Here is a 24,518-nt window from a genome sequence, read left to right as displayed (position 1 = left end):
CAGGTGAGCTGTCTGCATCTCCGCGTTTCATTTCAGTGTGTGATCTGACAACCAAATCGCCGACTCTCAGCCGGTAGTGTTTTCCATTTTAGCTGAAGTTCCTCAGTTTTTTTAGGACCTTAAAACCAAAAAGGATCAATATCTCTTGCGGGGTCCACATAGAATGCAACTCTCCTCCGATGGTTTACATACTATGTAAACGCGTTAAAAAAGCTGGGGACTTTAAATTGTTTTGCCTCAGTAGCCGGTGCCTCCCGTTTTCCATTATTTTCCTAATTCTCTAGTGGGAGGACATCTGGGTCTCCATAATACGTTGGTAAAGGTTAAGGCCCACCTCATTTGGCCCACGTTGTTTAAGGGTATCAGGCGATCAGTGGGTGACCGTGAAACCTGTAAAATGCTCAACCCAGTAATAGTCCTCCGAAGGGACTGCTACAATCCGAGAGCGAGAAGAACACTATGGACAAACTCTTTATCAATCATGTAGGGCCTCTTTCTCGTATCAAGAAGGGGAACTGATATATTCTGCAGGTTGTTGACGCGTTTTCCAGAATTGTATGGTTGGTCCCTAGTCATAGAGTCACGGCGGCCTTTACCATTGCACGTCTGACCAACATCTTCAGCGGGTTTGGACCCGTTACGATTCTTGTTAGCGATAAAGCTCCGGTGTTGGCTTCCGAAAAGTTTAAGCAGTTTTGCTTTTGTAATGCTGTTAAGCACGTAGCCACCACGCCATACTATCACAGTCATCTTTTGTCCAGACAGTGAATCGCAATCATCAATTACCATCATAAGTCCCCAAGTAAGTGGGATACCTTCGCTCAGCTTTGCTTTTAACACTGCGCAGCACGAAGCATCCAAGGCGGTTCCTGCTGCTCTCTTGTTTGCGTATGCCATCGATTCCCCTCTATCCGACTTGTGGTATATCAATGACCTCCTGCCTTTGTCCATTACTCCTGAAGATTTGCGAACGGGCAAGGAATAACATCAGGTTATCCTACCGCCGCTAAGCACGCCTATAAAATAGAAATAGGCGCCCTTTTCAGGGAACCTAGGAGATGAGGTTTACGTGAGGAACTGGACCGCCTAGGAGGTGGTTCCAAGCTAGGGACATTCAATCCTCGTTTCATAGCCCCATGCACTATCATCAGAATTCTGAGTTCGGTTAACTTGCATCTGGCCACTGCTAAGGTCGTCAGGATGAATCTTAACCAATTTAAGCCCGTTAATTAACCTTCCCTTTCTTCTTCTGTAGGCTGGACCGGGATTCATTAGAAGGCGGCTGAGCTGTGGCCGGTTGCTGGCGCTGCCTTTCGAATTCCTGGCGCCACTAGCTCGATGGTGTTCCTCTGATTTAGGGCTACTAAGATCTTTGCTCGAGGTTGTTGATGGTGACGGGGAGTGCTGTGGAGTGGTAGTTAGGGAGTGGTAACGGAGCGCGAAGGACGGTGCGAAATGTACGCCTGGCGGGTAAAGCGCGCTCTTGCAGGGTACGACGTCCGGCGAGTGGTTCCCTGGCATATTTGTGAGACGATTTGAATTCGTGGCTGACTTCGAGTGCCGTCTTCGTGCGAAGCCTGGCCAGCCAGCCCTGGGACGTGGCACACCGTTGAGAGAGTTCAAGCCAGTTTCGCTGTGCTTAGTTCTGGGTGCCCTTAGGAAACGGCAAGCTTCATCTCCGATTCGCGAAATTCAGTTAAGTTTTGTACACTCCTGGAAATTGAAATAAGAACACCGTGAATTCATTGTCCCAGGAAGGGGAAACTTTATTGACACATTCCTGGGGTCAGATACATCACATGATCACACTGACAGAACCACAGGCACATAGACACAGGCAACAGAGCATGCACAATGTCGGCACTAGTACAGTGTATATCCACCTTTCGCAGCAATGCAGGCTGCTATTCTCCCATGGAGACGATCGTAGAGATGCTGGATGTAGTCCTGTGGAACGGCTTGCCATGCCATTTCCACCTGGCGCCTCAGTTGGACCAGCGTTCGTGCTGGACGTGCAGACCGCGTGAGACGACGCTTCATCCAGTCCCAAACATGCTCAATGGGGGACAGATCCGGAGATCTTGCTGGCCAGGGTAGTTGACTTACACCTTCTAGAGCACGTTGGGTGGCACGGGATACATGCGGACGTGCATTGTCCTGTTGGAACAGCAAGTTCCTTTGCCGGTCTAGGAATGGTAGAACGATGGGTTCGATGACGGTTTGGATGTACCGTGCACTATTCAGTGTCCCCTCGACGATCACCAGTGGTGTACGGCCAGCGTAGGAGATCGCTCCCCACACCATGATGCCGGGTGTTGGCCCTGTGTGCCTCGGTCGTATGCAGTCCTGATTGTGGCGCTCACCTGCACGGCGCCAAACACGCATACGACCATCATTGGCACCAAGGCAGAAGCGACTCTCATCGCTGAAGACGACACGTCTCCATTCGTCCCTCCATTCACGCCTGTCGCGACACCACTGGAGGCCGGCTGCACGATGTTGGGGCGTGAGCGGAAGACGGCCTAACGGTGTGCGGGACCGTAGCCCAGCTTCATGGAGACGGTTGCGAATGGTCCTCGCCGATACCCCAGGAGCAACAGTGTCCCTAATTTGCTGGGAAGTGGCGGTGCGGTCCCCTACGGCACTGCGTAGGATCCTACGGTCTTGGCGTGCATCCGTGCGTCGCTGCTGTCCGGTCCCAGGTCGACGGGCACGTGCACCTTCCGCCGACCACTGGCGACAACATCGATGTACTGTGGAGACCTCACGCCCCACGTGTTGAGCAATTCGGCGGTACGTCCACCCGGCCTCCCGCATGCCCACTATACGCCCTCGCTCAAAGTCCGTCAACTGCACATACGGTTCATGTCCACGCTGTCGCGGCATGCTACCAGTGTTAAAGACTGCGATGGAGCTCCGTATGCCACGGCAAACTGGCTGACACTGACGGCGGCGGTGCACAAATGCTGCGCAGCTAGCGCCATTCGACGGCCAACACCGCGGTTCCTGGTGTGTCCGCTGTGCCGTGCGTGTGATCATTGCTTGTACAGCCCTCTCGCAGTGTCCGGAGCAAGTATGGTGGGTCTGACACACCGGGGTCAATGTGTTCTTTTTTCCATTTCCAGGAGTGTATTTTCAGGTCTTAACAGGTCTTAACAGATGCTAGATGTACCCTTGTCCGGTTCTCAGCTACGCTACAAATCAGTTTATTTGTGAAAATACAGTGTACAATTTCCAACAAATTTAACATATTCACAAGTACCTTTACCTTTAATCCAAATAAATACAGTTTCATTAACAGATATCTTACGTCTATTACGTGTATACAAGGAGAAGGGTGAGGGTGACATGTATGATGATTTGCCAAAGTCATTATTTGCATTTTCAATAACATGATATGTGCGGTAAGCTACAATGTCTCTGTCAACGAAACTTTCCAATCCTGATACATTGGGTACACCTGTACCACCTCGTACAACAGCGACAGTTAACCTGCCATTACCATGCGAAAATGTATCATTCAGATCAATACTAAAATTCAGTCTACATCCACAGAAGACAGCGGGTCCATCTAGTAGTGAGTGTGCAGCGACAGATTTTATAGTATTCTTCTTCTTGACAGCAGCAGAAGTTGTCATTTCAAAGTCTTCAATTGTTTTATATATTGTTTGTCTTGCACGACGACGGTATCTTCTGTAAGGCAACGTTCATTGCGATTTATTATGTGATTCTTTTCACCAGCAGTTGGTTCCTCGAATTGTGGGTATCATTTGCTTTTCCTGAGCCGATACTGGCATTGGTTGTTTGTTAACAGGGCATCTTCAGGCGTGTAAGACGATGGTGTTTCTTGAGGCAGAGAGATAACGTGTTTCTTCTATGCTGTGGCAGGACCCCCCCCCCCCGCCCGCCACTCCCCCCCACCCCCCTCACGGTCGCCATCAGACATCAGTACCTAGATGACTGGGCTTCAGCCGTCTTCCCTGCCAAATGTCTTCGTCTTCGAACACCAGAAAAGGACTTTACCCTTGTGCCCTTGCAATTCGGCTTGAGCTGGTGCTCTGCTGGCGCCAGTCTCCATCGATTCTCATCATGTCGATTTTAGATGCCTACTTGCATTCGTATCTTTGGCGGGTGGTTATTTAACTGCGGCGCACGCGCTCTCTGGGTCTTCAGTTTGGGTATCAGCTGTGTCAGCGACGGTCACGTGCGGCGTTGTACCTGCATGCAGCGTGGCGCCAGTCTCCATCGATTCTCATCATGTCGATTTTCGATGCCTGCTTGCGTTCGTATCTTTGGCGGGTGGTTATTTAACTGCGGCGCACGCGCTCTCTGGGTCTTCAGTTTGGGTATCAGCTGTGTCAGCGACGCTCACGTGTGGCGTTGTACCTGCATGCAGCGTGGCGAGTGACTGAATCGGTTCGACGAAGGAGCGTGGTCTGCTGCTGCGGTGTGTTTACCCGGTGTAATTCAGATCCGCTGCCGACGGTGACTGGGGCTTCTTGGATATGTGATGGACAGATTTCCTTCGTGTGTCTTCCATGTGATTCAAAGTCAATGAATTGGAGTTGTCGGAGTGTTCAAATGGCTCTGAGCACTATGGGACTCAACTGCTGTGGTCATCAGTCCCCTAGAACTTAGAACTACTTAAACCTAACAAGGACATCACACACATCCATGCCCGAGGCAGGATTCGAACCTGCGGCCGTAGCAGCAGCGCGGCTCCAGACTGGAGCGCCTAGAACCGCACGACCACCGCGGGCGGCTGTCGGAGTGTTCATCAGTGGTTCTGTTTGTGATAATAGAATACCCCTGTGCACTGAAATCTATCTTGGCTGTTTCAGTTACCTTTGATCTTGCTGCCTGATATGTTGACGGCATTTAAGGGCGTGCTGATGACGCACAACCAATGGACATTAAACCGTGTTTAATGCGTACCAAGTACTGCGTAAGTTTGTGCCTGGCGTTCAGATGCAGGCCACCGTCACGTATGTTAAGTCTGCTTACTGCAACATAGAATTAAAGGTTTATTGATAACTGGTTTGGTTAATGTCCTTGCGTATCTGTTGCGTCAGAATGTTGTCTGCCGCTGATGTGTTTGTGTTTCAGAGAATTGGCGGTGGTCGACGAGAGCAAGCTCCGATCGGGGTATCGCGGTGGAAGAGTGAAAATTAAGGACCTGCATCAGTGTCTATGGTTACGTTGTTGACGTGCGGCGATTCCATCTTGCCGGTGGAGCGTTGTGGTTTTCAGCAAGCTTACTTGTAGATGAAAGTTGAGTATATTTTTATTTCACCTTCTCGTCCGTGTATGTCCTGTATCTGTTAGAAACTTTCGCTTTGCTCGCGTCCATCACTAATTTATCGAAACTTGAGGCGGTCCCATGTTAAGGTGATTTCATATATTATAATATTGAATGTACTATAATCCTGTTAATTTGTCAGAAATTTTAAGAGCAAATTTGGAAAGATTTGAGCTTATTGGACTTAAGCGCATTAATGTTCTTAGCTGGGTCCTGAGCTACATGAAAACCTGTTTCTATGATAACTGAAGCACGTTTGAGATTTGATTAATTGTGGGTTTATGAATATTGTTTAAATCAATGAAAGTTCGCTAAGCAAATTTTGAAAGACCTGTATTTGTTGGACCTTATGCACCCCCTTAGTTGTGGAAGTAGTTTTAGTTTTGATGTGAATTATATGAGAAACAGTTTCATGTAAGTTATGAAGCTTGTGAGGTTTAGTTATATTTTATTAATAATGGTTTTATGAATATTGTTTTATTTAATGAAATTTAGTTAAGAAAATTTTGAAACTGTTGCTACTGTTGATTTGATAAGAGCAATATGTTTGTAATAAAGAAGTGTGTGGCAACTACAAACTGGTTATGTGTTTAATTTCGATGTGTCGAAATATCCCCATACATAAAGGCTGTTTGCCGGTTTCGAGACACCTTCTTACATTGCAGACGTCACCGCTCTGTTAAATTATATTGGTATAGGATGTGCCTGGGTATCAAAATTGGTAGTTTCCGAGGCTATATTACTGGTTTTGGTAGTCTAGTTTCTTTCGGGCGTTTCGTCGACGTTATAGAGGCGGTATCTTGCAGCTACGAGGGTACAGGATTGGCTTTGGGAGGCCGGTACTCTCGTTGTAACCTTTCGTGGCCTTCCTATTTGGTCTAGAGCTGTGCTCCTTGCTTATAAGCCTTCTGGTGCAGCCCTTGCGAGGGGGCAATTCAAACTTATCTAAAACAGTTAGTCATGAAGGCGTACTCTGTTTCCTATTTGGCGGTTTAACGTAACTGAAGTAGTTACTAATAAAGGCCTGGCTGTTTCTGTGTCGGGTAATTTTACTTAACTGAAGCTATTATTAAAGGAGGCATGCCTGTTCCCCTTTAATTAAATTAAAAGCTATTTCTTAATTTGGGTTAATTGAAACTCTCATGAATCAAGGCCTAACTGTTATTATTGTGCTAATATTGAGATCTGATACCTTACTAACTCTGCTATGAAATTAACTGTAATTTTGATTGCCAATTGCCTACCTGCTTCAGAGGTATTTACGTCAATAAAGCAGTAACAGGAAATGACACATGATGGTGCATCGGCCCTAACCTTTCGCCTTAGGTGCTTTTAGCCTATTCATAACTGTACATTTCAGGGAAGTCGTGTCCCCCATGTGCAGTCCTAAAGCATCGACCAGTGCAGCGCCGCGGAACGGCATCAAGAGGGCGCGCTGACCTGGGCGCCAATGGAAAGAGCGCAACACCAACAGCAAGATACACACTACAGGCCATTAAAATTGCTACACCACGAAGATGACGTGCTACAGATGCGAAATTTAACCGACAGCAAGAAGATGCTGTGATATGCAAATGATTAGCTTCTCAGAGCATTCACACAAGGTTGTCGCCGGTGGCGACACCTACGACGTGCTGACATGAGGAAAGTTTCCAACCGATATATCAAACACAAACAGCAGTTGACCGTCGTTGCCTGGTGATGCGTTGTTGTGATGCGTAGTGTAAGGAGGAGAAATGCGTACCATCACGTTTCCGACTTCTCTGCTCGAGGTGGCTGAGATCTAATGACTGTTAGCAGAATATCGAATCGGTGGGTTCCGCAGGGTAATATGGAGCGCCGTGCTGGATCCCAACGGCCTCGTATCACTAACAGTCGAGATGACAGGCATCTTATCCGCATGGCTGTAGCGAATCGTGCAGCCACGTCTCGATCCCTGAGTCAACATGTAAGGACGTTTGCAAGACAACGACCATCTGCACGAACAGTTCGACGACGTTTGCAGCAGCATGGTCTATCAGCTCGGAGACCATGGCTGCGGTTACCCTTGACGCGGCATCACAGACAGGAGTGCCTGCGATGGTGTACTCAACGACGAATCTGAGTGCACGAATGGCAAAGCTTCATTTTTTCGGATGAATCCAGATTCTGTGTACAGCATCGTGATGGTCGCATACGTCTTTGGCAACATCGCGGTGAACACACACTGGAGGCGTGTATTCGTCATCGCCATAACTGGCGTTATCACCCGACGTGATGGTATGGGGTGCCATTGGTTACACGTCTCGGTCACCTGTTGTTCCCATTGACGGCACTTATGAATAGTGGACGTTACATTTCAGATGTGTTAAGACCCGTGGCTCTTACCCTTCATTCGATTACTGCGAAACCCTACATTTTAGCAGGATAATGAACGACCGCATGTTGCAGGTCCTGTACAGGCCTTTCTCTTTACAGAAAATGTTCGACTGCTGCACTGGCCGGCACATTCTCCAGATCTCTCACCAATTAAAACGTCCGGTCAATGGTGGCCGAGCAACTGCTTCGTCACAATACGCCAGTCACTACTCTTGATGAACTGTGGTATCGTGTTGAAGCTGCATGGGCAGCTGTACCTGTACACGCCATCCAAGCTCTGTTTCACTCAATGCCCTGGCATATCAAGGCCGTTATTACAGCCAGAGTTGGTTGTTCTGGGTATTGATTTCTCAGGATCTGTGCACTCAAATTGCGTGAAAATGTAACCACATGTCTACATCTAAATCTACATCTGTATGATTACTCTGCAATTCACATTTACGTGCTTCGCAGAGTGTTCATCGAACCACTATCACACTATCTCTCCACCATTCCACTCCCGAAGAGCGCGCGGGAAAAACGAACACCTAAACCTTTCTGTTCGAGCTCTGATTTCTCTTATTTTATTTTGATGATCATTCCTACCTATGTAGGTTGGGCTCAACAAAATATTTTCGCATTCGGAAGAGAAATTTGGTGACTGAAATTTCGTAAATAGATCTCGCCGCGACGAAAAACGTCTTTGCTTTAATGACTTCCATCCCAACTCGCGTATCATATCTGCCACTCTCTCTCCCCTATTACGTGATAATGCAAAACGAGCTGCCCATTTTTGCATCCTTTCGATGTCGTGCGTCAATCCCACCTGGTAAGGATCCCACACCGCGCAGCAATATTCTAACAGGGGACGAACGAGTCCAGTGTAAGCTGTCTCTTTGTTGCATCTTCTAACTGTCCTGCCAATGAAACGCAACCTTTGGCTCGCCTTCCCCACAATATTATTTATGTGGTCTTTCCAACTGTAGCTCTTCGTAATTTTTACACCCAGGTACTTAGTTAAACTGACAGCATTGAGAATTGTACTATTTATCGACTAATCGAATTCCAACGGATTTCTTTTTGGAACTCATGTGGATCACCTCACACTTTTCGTTATTTAGCGTCAACTGCCACCTGCCACACCATACAGCAATCTTTTCTAAATCGCTTTGCAACTGATACTGTTGTTCGGATGACCTTACTAGACGGTAATCATCTGCGAACAACATAAGAGAACTGCTCAGATTGTCACCCAGGTCATTTATAAAGATCAGGAACAGCAGAGGTCCCAGGATGCTTCCCTGGGGAACACCTGATATCGCTTCAGTTTTACTCGATGATTTGCCGTCTATTACTACGAACTGCGACCTTCCTGACAGGAAATCACGAATCCAGTCGCACAACTGAGACGATAACATTGGCCCGCAGCTTGATTAGAAGTCGCTTGTGAGGAACGGTGTTAAAAGCTTTCCGGAAATCTAGAAATACGTAATCAACTTGAGATCCCCTGTCGATAGTGGCCATTACTTCGTGCGAATAAAGAGCTAGCTGCGTTGCACAAGAACGAAGTTTTCTGAAACCATGCTGATTACGTATCAATAGATCGTTCCCTTCGAGGTGATTCATAATGTTTTAATGCAGTATATGCTCCAGAACCCTACAGCAAACCGACGTCAATGATATAGGTCTGTAGTTCGATGGATTACTCCTACTACCCTTCTTAAACACTGGTGCGACCTGCGCAATTTTCAAATCTGTAGGTACAGATCTATCGGTGAGCGAGCGGTTGTATATGATTGCTAAGTAGGGAGCTATTGTATCAGCTATGTCCGTCCTAATACACTATATTTCTCCAATGAACACCCGTTTATCATCTGCATTTCTTCTTGGTGTGACAATTTTAATGGCCAGTAGTGTAGCTCACCATCCCTCGTTAACGCTGACTTATCCAGCAGCCCATCGCTGGCTAGCGCAGTTTGGTCGCTGACTTCGAGAGAATTATAGCTGAGTAATAGGAAGTTGATACTTAGCTTGCGTTGTGCAAATAGTAATAGCGTATAAACACAATTCCATGATGCAAAGGAAGTACGTCAAGCCACCTCATAACGAGAAGTTAAATTACGTTTCCTTCCCTGTCAGAAATAAAATGTTCTATTAGTCTGAAAGCGTTATGCGCAGATCATTTTGGATTCCTGCGACCGGATGTCGCAACTTCTCTCCTTCCTTCTTTGTGTCGATGCTGACTCCCACAGTAGCTGACACAATACACTCTTCCAGCGACAGTTTTCTCCGAGATAGCTGAATGTAGACCAGTCTCCATACTTTTCAGAGTTATGCTTGAATGTGACGCTCTTCCCTCGTCTACCCTCACTCGCATCCAGACGAGCAATAGCTGACCCCTAGTATCACAGTATATCACTCCTGATATAAAACGCCTGTGTATCATGTTTTGTTGAAATTCCTCCTTGTGCCCTGCTCATGTCTCACAATTTTCCCACATGCAACTGTACAAACATAAATGCTAGCGATGACGTATTCTTACGATGAAACTTCCTGGCAGATTAAAACTGTGTGCCGAACCGGGACTCAAACTTGGGACCTTTGCCTTTCGCGGGCAGGAGAGCTTCTGTAAAGTTTGAAAGGTAGGAGACGAGGTACTGGCAGAAGTAAAGCTGTGAGGACGGGGTGTGAGTCGTGCTTGGGTAGCACAGTTGGTCGAGAACTTGCCCGCGGAAGGCAAAGGTCCCGAGATCGAGTCTCGGTCCGGCACACAGTTTTAATCTGCCAGGAAGTTTCGTATCAGCGTACACTCCGCTGCACAGTCAAAATTTCATTCTGGTATTCCTACGATAATGGTCTCTTTGTACCCCGTCGGAGATGTATCGGTGTCGGTGGTGCAAACTGCTGCAGTAACTATTCTGGAATGTTGTGCTTTACATTCGAGTAACCATCAAATTCCCAATAAAACAAAAACGACAGGAATATTGTCACAATAAAGTTAATTACATCATGAAGCGGTTATTTCATTTCGGCAGCGGCGACATGCTACATGATATTATATTCTATGGTACCGCTCGCGTTCCTCTAATTGAAGCTCATATGTCGGTCTATAAACGAATTCCTGGACTCCATATCTTTTATCATTCAAGACACGCCTGGGTGTTTAACGAGAGATAACTCATCGAGATTAATGTCTATGTTTTAATCCTTTGTTGGTCACATAATTTGAATCAATTTCATGTGTCGCTTGTGACATCATCCGACATTCCCAACTATGGATAAATGTTGACATATTCTTTAACGATCGTTTCGTATCAAAATTTGTGTTAACTTACTCTTAAAAATAAAAACCTGCTGATGATTTTGAGGAATTTTAAGTTGTGGTTCACGTTGCGTTGTTACTTCATATCATGTGGCAAAGCTCGCTGGAATATTTTCTCTGACGGAGACAATTTATACTTGTTTTTTCACCAGTAAAAGGTTTCAGATTGAGTTCTTTTGTGAAGTATTTTACTTTTGAATTCCCTCATCTGAAGCTGTCACTGCATTTAGCTCGCGTCCGTAGCCATTATACTTGAGTTATTTTATTTTTGTGTCCTTTATCAGATGAAATTAACTCACTACACCAACTTTCTCATCTGGAAACTCTTCACGATGTGGTTATTCGCGATTACATGGAAATGAACGCTAAGATTTAATAAAAGTTGACGTTGCGAACTAAAAAATTTAATTTTGTTCGCATATTGACATATCAGCAAAATAGGACGGAAGGTAGGCTTCAGGTTTATCTGCTTTTAAAAATTTGAAAAATGCCATCATGAAAACTATTGACATTTCCTCAACAAATGTAATAGAAAACAATATTTATGAAGAATGCATAACGACAAAACTTAAGTGCTTCTGCGTTTCGTGTCACACTAAAACGTACTTGTTGTCGGCTCTTTCATTTTCTCACCACCTATTTCATCTTTCCATGATTGGTAACACACAGGGTAATCATAAACAGGTTGAAAAGTCTCTAAAGTGGTTGCAGGTGACGCTGTGCTGAGAAATAATCGTTAAGAAAAGAAATTGACACGTTGCCCCGTTTCAGAGTTATGTATCACCGAAGTTCAGCAATTACGCCGTCCCGTGCTCGAATTAAATCATTTTCTCGAAGTGTGTCTCGCCAAATGTGTTCTTCTGACCGAACAAACGTAACTTTGGCTCACTTATTTTAAATTTAGCCGTTCCAGAAAGGCAAATTTTAACATAATGAGCTTTTGGGCAAGTGGTAATTCATGGACCCACAGATGTCTGTTCATTACTGCATACTAGCGAGTGAAATTGCTTGAATTTGGCCGCGCAACGACCTGATTGGCTAACTTTAATCCTAAATAATGCTTAAACGGCACAAGATATCCAGTTTTTCTCTTAACAAGTCGCTGTAGGCGCAACCTCCCCTGCAATGTCCTTACAAGCTTTTCAAGTCTGACCAATCTGTATATTCAGTAACTATCCATAAGATATTAAGCTACATATCGATTCCAGTAAGTTTATAGAATCTGTATAAGCACTGCATTGGTATCCTTGCCTTTGGTGAGCTGTTGGCCATCAGTCATTAACAGGACTTCGCCGTGTGTTTCAGGTTCGAAAAGAAGTCAGCGATTACTCTTCCTTAGTCTTTCGTTCTGGTTAGTAGTGTTTGTTCTGGAGAGATATTCTGTATCTGGCAATGATGAGACATGCTTTATATTGGAGCGTATTTGCAAAACAGTCTATTCTGTTGGAAGATCTTTGAGTTTGAATTACTGGACGAAGCATCAGATTACCGGGAAGACAATCCCAATTAAGCTTATTCTAGCGAATTCTGTGTCATAATGCTCGATACTCACTAGGGCTTGATTTAGTATCCTTCCGTGAGCCCGTGCTTGCAAACACGTAGTTATATGCAGTGGTAGACTATGGGGAAGTGCTGACTATCAGGATGCTTACTGCACCATTTTTCAGGTTTATTTGTACCGACTGTATGTTCAACTCTTCCACATTAATTTATATGAAAAGAGAAGGTTTGTTTTGTTCATGGTAACGGGTTGTATTTCCACTTTGTAAGAATGGTTTGTAAGGTTCAATATAGTGACGAGTCTCACAATGAACCTGTAAATTTATGCTTGTGTTTTTGTTGAAGATCAGTATATTCATTTTGGCTACGAAGTCTTTCGCTACGTATTTCCTGAGTAAAAATTTCTCGGTGTACATGCCGCGTCAAATCAGGATAAATCTCCAAGCTTTCGACCACTACCTCCATGGTCGTCGTCAGGGCTAAAACTGACTGTCGTGAACTAGCGAGGTTCCCACTTTTATATGCAAAGGACGGCTTCTTATTGGCTGGAATACGTCAGCGATATGGCGCGTAGCGAAGTGGTGCCCTCTACTTCTGTGTGGCCAGAGGAGGACTTTGAAGAACGAGCCCTGAGCAGTGCTCACCTCCGCCCATCATGCTTCTACAGATACGTCGACGATACTTTTTTAATCTGGCCACACGGCAGTGACACGCTGCAGCAGTTCGTCGAACATCTGAATGGTGTACATCCAAACACAAAATTTACATTGGAGGTAGAGAAGGAAGGGAAGTTACCTTTTTTAGATGTGTTGGTAGAGCGAAAGCCGGATGGACGACTGGGTCTATCTGTGTACAGGAAGCCAACCCATACAGACTTATATCTGCATAGCCATAGCTTCCATCATCCGTCTCAGAAGAGAGCTATGCTGAATACTTTAGTACACAGAGCCAGGACTATTTCCGACAAGGACCACCTCGATCCCCAGATCAACCATTTGACGACTGTTTTCAAGATGAATGGTTATTCTGCAGGTGAAATTAAATCAGTATTGTCCAAGAAAGTAAGACACGATGCCGGCCACATACAAGAAGAGGACCAACACATAGCGCGGCTTCCTTTTTGCGGTGCTACAACGAGCAAAATAGCCAGAGTCCTAAAGAGGCAAGGAATAAAACCAGTTTTCCGACCACCTAGGAAAATTAAGGAAATGTTGAGACCAGTCAAAGATATTCTCGGCTTAAGAGTGCCGGGAATTTATACTATTCCTCGCGAATGCGGCAAGAATTACGTGGGCCAGTCTGTAAGAACCGTTGCCGACCGCTGCATCGAGCACCAACACCACCTGAAATACAGGTATTTGGAAAAATCAGCGGTGGCTGAACATAGCCTGCTTAACAAGCATAAGATTTTATTTGAAGAAACCAGAGTAATAGCCCACACATCGAATTACTGGGACACTGTGATCCGGGAAGCAGCCGAAATTAGACTTAGCGATAATAACTTTAATAGAGACAACGGCTATGCACTTAGCAACACTTGGAAGAGTGCACTGGATAACGAAAAATCGCAGAGAAAAACTTCTCGCACTTTACCTCCTGATTTAAGGGATGGCGCTTCAAGCAACGTGGGATAGCAACTACATCTATGGAAGTAGAGGGCACCACTTCGCTACGCGCCATATCGCTGACGTATTCCAGCCAATAAGAAGCCGTCCTTTGCATATAAAAGTGGGTACCTCGCTAGTTCACGACAGTCAGTTTTAGCCCTGACGACGACCATGGAGGTAGTGGTCGAAAGCTTGGAGATTTATCCTGATTTGACGCGGCATGTACACCGAGAAATTTTTACTCAGTATATTCATTTTGATTACAAGAGGTGAACAGTCATTTAAACGCGGGTCACTTCCTTTATTCATTTTTTGCTTAAATAAATGATACACAATTGCCTCCATCTTTCCGAGCCTAGGTTATAAAAAAATGCAAGAAATGAATTACATCTGATTACTAGAATAACGTGTCATTAAGTAGGAGTGGACGTAGATAACATAATGTGGCACAAACCATTTACATAGTATTTTGTCAATTTTCAGGCGTCAGATATTGTAAGGCTACGATGACTGCCGTTGCTGAACACTGAACTACTAGATGTACTAGCACCGACCCACATCATTACATTTACTCTAAGTATGAGGAATTTGGAAATGGGACTGAATGATTCTTTTCCCCACATCCTAATTGGTGCATTCATTGTGAATAGTTGAATATAGAGTTAGGCTGACAGATTCACTGTATTGCGGATCGCTATAAGCGTGAAGTCAGTACAAAATATTGGCACCTGTTCTCGTCATGAAACTGTCTGATTACATATTATACTTTATACTGAGGTATGCTGGCCCTTAATCAACCACTACGTTTAATTAGATGGATGTGTGTGCTATGTACTTACTCTTAAGGCTTTATGTCGAATCAGACAGCATTAATAATGTATTCATGGCCATTACAATTTTCTTTGTGTTTATCACCACAATGTCAATGCTTAGGCGTCACTCCTTCAACAGTGACTCACGTTTTAATGCAAACTCACAAAAATTTCAAAGCAAAGTTGATAACTTGTGGAGAACTTACTATGTAATGTGATTGAATTCTTCCGTTATTCCAAATTTCATTATATAAGAAGATTTCTTTCTGATCGTTCGGTTAACGAAATACTCAGATACATGAGAGTTATAATTAGGTAGCCATACCTTACGAAGACACACTGATGGAGATACGTTTCGCGTTTATTGACAACTGACGGTGTGTACGCTAGGAAATACATTTTTAGTAGATTAAGAAAGTAATTGTACTTGACTCGAGAATAAATTCCTTCCGTTCAGTTTAAATAGAGTAATTCAATTTTCGGAAACTGGCCTACTCAGACAGTGGCTGTGTCAACATAAAGCTCTACTCTTGTAATAAAGTAAAATTAGCAACATTTATACTTGGCTGAATTTCTGTTGTAACATTTATATACTTCTAAGAGACATAGTCCGAGGCACTCTATCGTCTTTGTAAAACCCCATTATCGTATTCAAACATTCATTTGGCCGCAATATTTAGGCGTACTGGTGGTGCTCCACACAGTATGCAACTCGGAACATCAGAAAAGTGTTGAGTCTTTCTTATTATCATTATTGTTATTATCATTTAATTTTTGGCCAGAGCATTCACGTGCAGCATAAGTGAAATAAACTTATAAACAATGTTTGACGAGGTCTATTTCCAGTTTTCCTCTTTGTGCCAAGAATTCACCAGAAATAAATTTAATTCTTCGAAACAACTATGTTCGTAAAGCTTGCTACCACATTAATCGATTCTCATTCCAGACTTATCAAACACGTGTCACATATCTTACTTCTTTGCGATTTTCCTGAATTTCCTTATGATTGTAAAGTTCTGTCCTTCTTAGGAAAGTATATATTTGTTACATTATTAAGCGTAATAATTTATTAATATACACTATATACAATCATTAATGTTTAACATACACTACACACAGTCATTAATGTTATATGAATTTTCTTTCCCACTTTTCGCCATGTGGTGTCATTCGCTAAAATGTGCTTCGCAACTTGCATATCTTACGTCGCATTTTTACTGAAATCGCCTCTCTCGGTTTAATTCAACAACAGCAGCTGCAATCTTTGGAAACAATCAGGGATACTTGATAGTTGTATTATTATTATTTTTCTTAAATCTTCGATCGCACAAAATTAAACACATTGCGAACCGACTGTGTACTGCTGTGTATATGGACTGGAGAAGCACATTCAAAATGGAGATGAGGCTGTATTTTGGAGTTTATTGTGGCGCAATGAACTGTAACAGCTTCAGCTGGACGTGGCATACGTGAAGAACTGTTAATATTTTTCAACGACAGAAAATTAGCACAATTCAAACTGACTGATGATTCGGCAGTGGTAGCAGCGGCGAACAGGAATTGTGTTTTGCGTTAATTGTAATGGAATACGTACTAGCTGTATTTTAAGAACGTAAATAGAAAGAAATTGACACAGGTGGACTTACTGGAGGACTAAGGGAAAAGAATATTGAAGACAAAAATACGTTTTGATACCCGGGAAACAGAACAGATAAAGATTATAGGTACGCGCAAGACGTAGAAGCAAGGACAAGGGAAAAGGCACTTAGTAACTGAAGCTGCAACTAAGCTGCAAAAATGTAAAATTCATGCCGAGTTTCGAACACACTAAATGAATTTCAAATCCGTAAAGAAATTCGTGAAATGCGCTGGAAACGGAACGAAACATTAGGAAGTACTTCTCAAACGCGTGAATGTACTCGTAAGCATCACCGTCAAAGGCTTTCTCTGAGGTATATCGACAAATGTTGGTAATGTATGTAAGACTCCCTTCTATCTATCTTCGAAGATAAGTCATGATACTAAATTTGTCCAGAACTCAAAACTGATCTTTACTGCATAACTGGCGGAACAATTTTGTCATGGATGGTTCTCATAAGTATCTTGAAGAATTCTAGCTACAAAGTTTCCTATTTCGTTCCGGTTTTCACTGAGATCTTTCATTGCTTTGGAAAAATACCTCGCTCTACCGAGACACCATCCTTCAGCCACTTCATCCTCTCTTTCCTGTCGCCTCTTAGTGTCGCATCACCGGCTCGGGAAGACAGTAGCTAACTAGCCTTTGGCATATCAGTGGAAAGAAAACTTCAGTCTGTGAAGTAAGAGATCCGAAATTTATGTAAAATGGCGTTTCAGGGTCAAATTTAGCCAACTTTGATTGACTTTTCTTTTTATGTAGATGTTAACACAATCTGAAATTACTTCCTGCCTTTCGAGAGATCATAATAAAACGTTTTTGTAATTAGTAACGAGTGCATTCGATTTAGATTACCAAGTGACAGAGAGAAAATGAATAACATAAACTCACTAACTTTGTTTGAAATGAACGTGCTACCAAATCAAGTAATTGTACCAAGATTTCATAAGGTAAAGACCAAACAGTGAGTAGCATTCTCGGCTGTCATCCATAGAATGATTAAGTTATTCGAGTGAGTAGATCAGTTATAGATGCACGTTCCAAATTGTAAAAAAAGTCCTTGATGACTCTGTAGTTTGTATTTCCTGACGAGGATAATGGTAATAGTAATAGAAACTGGCTTTCAAATTGCTTGTCTTATACACAAAGTGACGTGCTGATTTCGACACCAGCCATAAATAGCAGCAAATATGTATTACATGTGATAGAGCTCGATCGTGTGTGGCATAAGTCTCTTGTATTCGCTGCTCATTCAGGGAGCAGTATGGAAGTATTCTATTGGTAGCTCATGAATTGCTTGATACTAAAGCTCACAATTTCTGTTACCTAAACTGCTGCATACTAAAATTTGATAGCTATTTAACTGGAGATACACCTCTGACTGCAATATAAATCTGTTTGGCACTACCTTTCTATTTTTATGCAAATTTGATACGTTTTAGTTACATATTTCAGTTGTAATAATTTCGCTTTTGATTCCCTTTTAGAGATTATACTGTATCTAAAACTGCTAATACATTTTGAAATTCTGTTTTTCTGTGTATTTTTTTCTTTTTTTCCTGCAGTGACATTCTTTGTAGAGGATAGCTTGCATCAGACAGTCCGGCTGATCATGATTTGAAGATAATGGGTCACATGTGGCTGAGGGATTTTAATAGAGATTTTGAGATAACGAAGCCGTCTCAGTCTAACTAGGATGTCAAAGTACTTACAAGGAGACAGCTATGTTTTAGCACAAGACGACATTTTAATTAAAATTATGTAATTAACTCATAAGTATGAAGTCATAGATTAGTTAGCAAATACATTTCCTAGATAAAATCAGATTCCAGACATACACACCCAGATGAAATCCGCTGGTATGCATGACTGAAGCACTCCATTCAGTTTTGTTTCTGATAAACTGATGCCTTTTTTTAGTTCTTGCATCGTCATGTCAGTCTAGTTCAATCAGCAAATTGTTAGTGGTGGTTCGTAATGAACATAATGTACTGAAGAATAAAATGTGTGTGAAGTGTTACTATTACTGTGCAACGAAACTATGTGCGCTAAATCAGGCAACTCTACAATACTACAGCTTTGTGTATGCACTCAAAACCTCTGTCATTGCAAAAATAAATGATTTGATTAGAATTAAATCGCGTGGCTGAAAATAAGAACGCTATCTGCAGCAAAGTGTGAATCCCTCGTTAGATCACGCTAAATCTGTCTTGAAAGTATAAAGAATAAGTTCAAACTTAAAAGCAAATCTGTCACGTAGAAATTTCTACTGCATTTACGAATGATTAAATAAATAAAATGTGACGAAAATAAAAAATACAAAAGGGAGTCTGTAGGACTCGCGCACTGAGACTTTCGTAAAAATATAGTTATTTACACAGATTAGATCAATTCTGGCAATCTAGAATCTCGACGATTTTTTCACTTTATCGCTTTCGCTACTGGCAAGATATTCGTCCCGGAAATTCCAAGATTTTAGAGATTAATTCCAAAACCATTTTCGAATTTTTCCGTTAATTTTACGATGAAACCTAATTCTGGACACATTTCATAATTGAAGATAAATGGATGATACCCTACAAGTTTTCGTGAGTGAGTTTGCGAGTATGTAACCATATAACACAAATTACCGTATGTTTTGATTACATTGGCTTACATTGGCACCCGACCTACTTATTCTGAATCTTGACACTCCCAATACATTTATAAAAATTGACATGCAATCTGAACTTCATTTTTCTGTGTGCTTCGTGTAAAATATTTCGTCGTTCTAAGCAGCTGCGACTTTTGGTTGTGACTTGATTCGTCTTTTCTTGGTCGACGTCTGAAGACGTTGCGAATTTGCACATACTTCAATATGAACTGATTCTGATAATCTCTGTCCGGTGCTTTATAAAACAAATCATTAAAGTTTTAATATCGTTCATAGAAAGTGAACAGCAATTAAATGCTCCTCCACGGTGTTCACATGTCGGATACTGAAGGTTTTTACCTGTAATGATAGAACAAACTAAACTGTGAGGATCTGTTTATTTTTTAAAAATAGACTTAAAATATTGAATTTGCGATTCCTTACTGTTAAGTTCCAAAGAAAAAGTCCTATACATTCTTACGTGGAGGAACCAATCAAGCCAATAGCAGGAATCAGTTTAATTTGAAAACAATGAAGAAAACAGGATATTCTACTCTCATTCGTTTGGCTTCCTGACTTATCCACATTTCTGGATGTTCAGAATCTTTCCTTGGCCTTCCTCTTTCTCCAACGGGTGAAACGTTTTCTTCCATGACTTGTGTCTCATATCAGTTTTATTCCAACCACTATATTAAATTCTATTCCCCAAAATAACTGAACAGAACATAAAACACACTCCACTGGCATCGATATTTACTACCACACAAGAAAATGGCGCCGAGTGAGCTAATCGCTGATTGGTCAAGATGAGGGACGGGACAAACTCCCAAGATCCCGCGGATCATGAGACTTTTGAAACTAACCATGAAGTTTCACACCGGTTTTCTCAAGGATCTTGTGCCAACTGTGAATAATTGTTTCGTTCTACGTATAAAGCTACACTAGAATATGTCGGCATCTCAATTTTTTTGGAGCATGTGAGTTATGACTCTAACCTACACGATTCTTGGCCAAGGCCAAAATGAAGGTGAAAATAAAGATAAATACACAGCAGGGGTGCAAGTAATTTCAAATAACGAAACGTGTTACGACGGTGCCCATGGATTTGATTTCTTGTCCGCTAACGAGGCAGAGAGATCTGTCGCAGAAAGAAAGATCAGACTAGGCCGCAGCAACTACAACCTAGGAAATCGTTCTTAAGATCGTCTTCAAAGGAGCAGCAAAACTGGCGTCGTGGGAATGGACCGCCCAAACGATGCATCATTTCAAACCGTCCGAGTCGATTTTCAAATTGATCAGCGTCAGAAAATTCCCAAGCGAGCAGGAAAGACAATCTACGTTGAAGTTAAGTCACCGCGATGCAGGGAAGGAACTTTGTTATTAATTGAGCGTCACAGAAAAGTTAGTTACTGGATACAATGCATTGCTATGTTGCTAGAAGTGTAGGTGCCGCTACAATGTTGGGTCAGAATGTCGCAAAAGTCCCGCTTACAATAACGAATATGAGCAATGAGGATGTTGTTTTTCCACGAGGAACGAAAGTTGCTGAAGAGTCGAGCGTAAGTAAAGGTGACGTAATATTCCAGATGAAGTAACAGACGCTGCAGTTATAACAACATATTTTGGTAACAGTACCGTAAAATTCCAACGAGGAGGCGAAGTTAATAATGAACTGAAGCACTAGATTTGGAAGAAGATAGAACATTTGACAGCTGATGAATAGAAGATTTTAGCTCTTGTTTTGTAGGAGTATGCGGATTTATTCCGAGAACGTGCAAATTTAACTGTCAGTCATTTACTTCAGCATCGTATTATTACAGGGAATGCATCCCCAACACCAATCACACAGAAACCTTAACAAATACCATTTAGTCGAAGAGAGTTGGTAGAAGACATGGTTAAAGAGCAACTAGAAGCCGAAATCATAAAACCAAGGGGTCCTCGAGACCCACTGCGGTGTTGTAATTGCAACGAAGAAATCAATTTCTGGAGAACCACAGTTCCGTTTTGTGTTGATTACCCATCTTTGAATGCTGTGACCACACCCCATATTTATCCCTAACCAAATTTAGTGGAGACCTAGGACTACTTGGGCAGATGTCGAATTTTTTGAGTATGTGATTTAACGAATGGTTAACACCACTTAACTGTGCTTCCAAATGATCAAGCAGAAACTTCATTTGTAACTGCAGCAGGAGTATACAAGTATCTTCGTATGCCATTTGGACTTTGTAATGCTCCAGCTATATTTTAACGCCTGATGGATTTAGTTTTCCGAGGGCTAACCCCAACACAAGCAACTGTTTACGTTGAAGATGTAATAATTTCTGGTGAAAACATGAAGCAGAATACTGAGAGAATACAAGCTGTTTTTGAGTGTATAAGAAGTGCAAATCTGTCTTTGGCAACACATAAATGTCGTTTTTCACAAAGTAAGGGTAACTACCTTGGTCATGTTATAACTAGTGAAGGTGTTCGACCTGGTCCAAAATTGCCGGCCGGAGTGGCCGAGCGGTTCTAGGCGCTACAGTCTGGGACCGCACGACCGCTACGGTCGCAGGTTCGAATCCTTCCTCGGGCATGGATGTGTGTGATGTCCTTAGGTTAGTTAGGTTTAAGTAGTTCTAAGTTCTAGGGGACTGATGACCTGAGAAGTTAAGTCCCATAGTGCTTAGAGCCATTTGAACCATTTTTTTGATCCAAAATTAACTGAAGATGTAAGGAATTTTCCTGAACTACAGAATTTGAAACAGCTATAATTATTCTTGCCATTGTCAAATTTCTGCAGACGATTTATAGCTGATTGTGCGAATATAGCACGTCCAGTGACACAGCTACTGAAGAAAGAAGCCACATAATGCAAAAGGGCAATTGAAGAACTTAAAACTGCTCTAGCCAAAGCCACAGAGTTAGCCAATCCGGATTTCAGTAAAGCTTTTATTTTTTTCAACAGATGCATCCTATTTTGCCATAGGTGCCACCTTGTCTCAAGAAGTTGATGGTCATGAACTTCTACCAAGAACCGACGGAAGATTCTGTTAATATGAAAGTAGAATGTAATTATACTACTAATGAGAAGGAGCTTTGAGCTTTTGTTTTTGGTATAACACATAACATATGTTTTTTTAACAGGAAGAGAATTTACAGTTATTACAGACCAGGCCGCACTTAAATGGTTATTGAACTTAAAGGATCCAAGTTCCAGATTAACAAGATGGGCATTAAGACTGAGTGAGTAACTATTTACTGTTATTCACCGACCTGGTAAACAACATGGGAATGCTGACGCAATGAGTCCAAAAGTCAATGTCTGTAGTGCAATAAGTCGAGAAGAAAAGGCAGCTCAAGCAGAAGACCCACAATGCAAATTATGGAAAAATGATCAACATTTTGTTAAAATAGATGGATTACTGTACAAAACCACTAGTAAAGGAAACCGCCTTGTTATTCCAGAAAGCATGAAAGAGCAAATAATGAGAAAACGACACTTTTCTTTGTTATCAGGACATTGTGGTAAAAAAGTAACAAACATGAAAATGTCTTAAATTTTTTGGTGGCTGAGCCTCAAAGCTGGCGTTTTCGAGTTTGTTTCACAATGTGATTCCTGTAACAGACGGAACAATGTAGGAAAAAGTAGAGCAACATTGCAAGAACTGCCAGAGGCAAGTGAACCATTTGAAAGAGCAGGATTAGTTGCTGTAGGACTGTTGCCGAAGACTAAATATGGAAAAAAATACGTATTGACAATGTTAGATCATTTCTCTAGATATCTTCTCATGATACCAATACCAGATCAGAGCGCTGAGATTATAGCAAAAGTTTTTGTAAAAGAAGGGATTCTTAAGTTTGGATCACCAGTCACTATTACTAGTAATCAAGGAACGAATTTTATGAATGAAATACTTAAACAGACTTGTAAGCTCATGCAAATAACTCAGTTAAGGACTACAACAGCACATCCTGAAGGAACTGGAAGAGTCAGGCGAGTCCACAGAACAATTATTAAAATGGTTAGCCATTATGTGGGCTGCAAATACGATAATTGGGCTGTCTGTGTGCCATACTTGGTAAGTTGTTACAACCCAAAAATGTACAGCTCAACTGGCCTAAATCCACATGAGATCGTCTACGGAAGAATAATGCATTCACCCTTAGACTTTGCACAATCAACTGCCAGAATCAGCAATGAACACGTAAGGGATCTAGCACGCAAGCTAATGGAAGCATGGAGGGGAGTGAAACAGCAAAATCATTAACCCTTCCTTCAGCAAGCAGTGAGACAGTATCGAGTTGGAGATCTTGTGTATCTGAACAATGTGGTGTTTAAGAAGTCAAAAAGTTCAAGAAGTTTTGGAAAGGACCATATCCAATCTTGGAGGTGTTGCACCATTTACTCTTAAGCTCTAACTGCCCATTCATTCGATTGCCTTTCATGTCAATCGTGTAAAGCCATTTCTGAGTAGATTTACTGTAGCATCACAAGACGACGAGGAGCGACCGAGAGGCAGATCTGTTGATGTCAAACCCAGAAAGCGAGAATCACGAGGTCGCAATCCAGACTTATAGGCTGAGGCATCGCCTCGTTCCGAGCGATCCTGTTCCAGGCACCCCTACAATCTGCGTAAACGTCTGTAGTGTGTGAGAGTGCAATGAGTGTGTTTATTTCAGCCATGTGATTATGTGAATGTGTTGTAAAAATTTAGTATTGAAGCTATTACACGAGTGCACAAGTGAAGCTAAACCTTTTATTCCACAGGTTACCACAAGCAATTCATTTATTTTATGTTCATTGTTAACTCTCGTATTTAGAACTAATTAACCATGTTCATTTTTATTCTAATGTTTGCTATGATAGAATATTCTACTAACGCTGTAGTAATAGTCCCACAGAGTACAGGTGTTTTGTTTGAACTACGATCATACGTGATAGTTTCAACAAATAATGCAAAACTTGTACTCTAGTACAATCTGAGCTAAATCCAGCAGCAGTTCAGTTCTGTAGAGAAGCAAGTTGTTGTAATTCGTTCTGTTAAGGGTAATGATACAGTTTTTGAAATGGATACATCTTCGTATAATAACTGGATCACAGCCAAAGTGCAGGTAGAGTCTACATTTGCTAATTATGAACAAGATATTTGCTGTTTCTTAAAGCTTTTGCCACACTAAACTTTAATTAAGTGTAAACGTGTCTGATTTGATTTTGGAGGGAGTATCCTTCGCACTGTATTTGGTACTTTCACTAGCCGAGATCTAATGGAAGTTAAAGGAAAGATATTAGCTCTTGAAAAACAGTTCAGTACAGATTCAACTAACCTCTCTAATGAAATTTTCGTATTAAAGGATATGCAAAGAGCCGTTTCTAACCACACAGTT

Source organism: Schistocerca americana, chromosome 5, assembly GCF_021461395.2.
Source record: "Schistocerca americana isolate TAMUIC-IGC-003095 chromosome 5, iqSchAmer2.1, whole genome shotgun sequence".
NCBI lineage: Eukaryota > Metazoa > Arthropoda > Insecta > Orthoptera > Acrididae > Schistocerca > Schistocerca americana.
Note: the sequence above shows the minus strand (reverse complement) of the source record.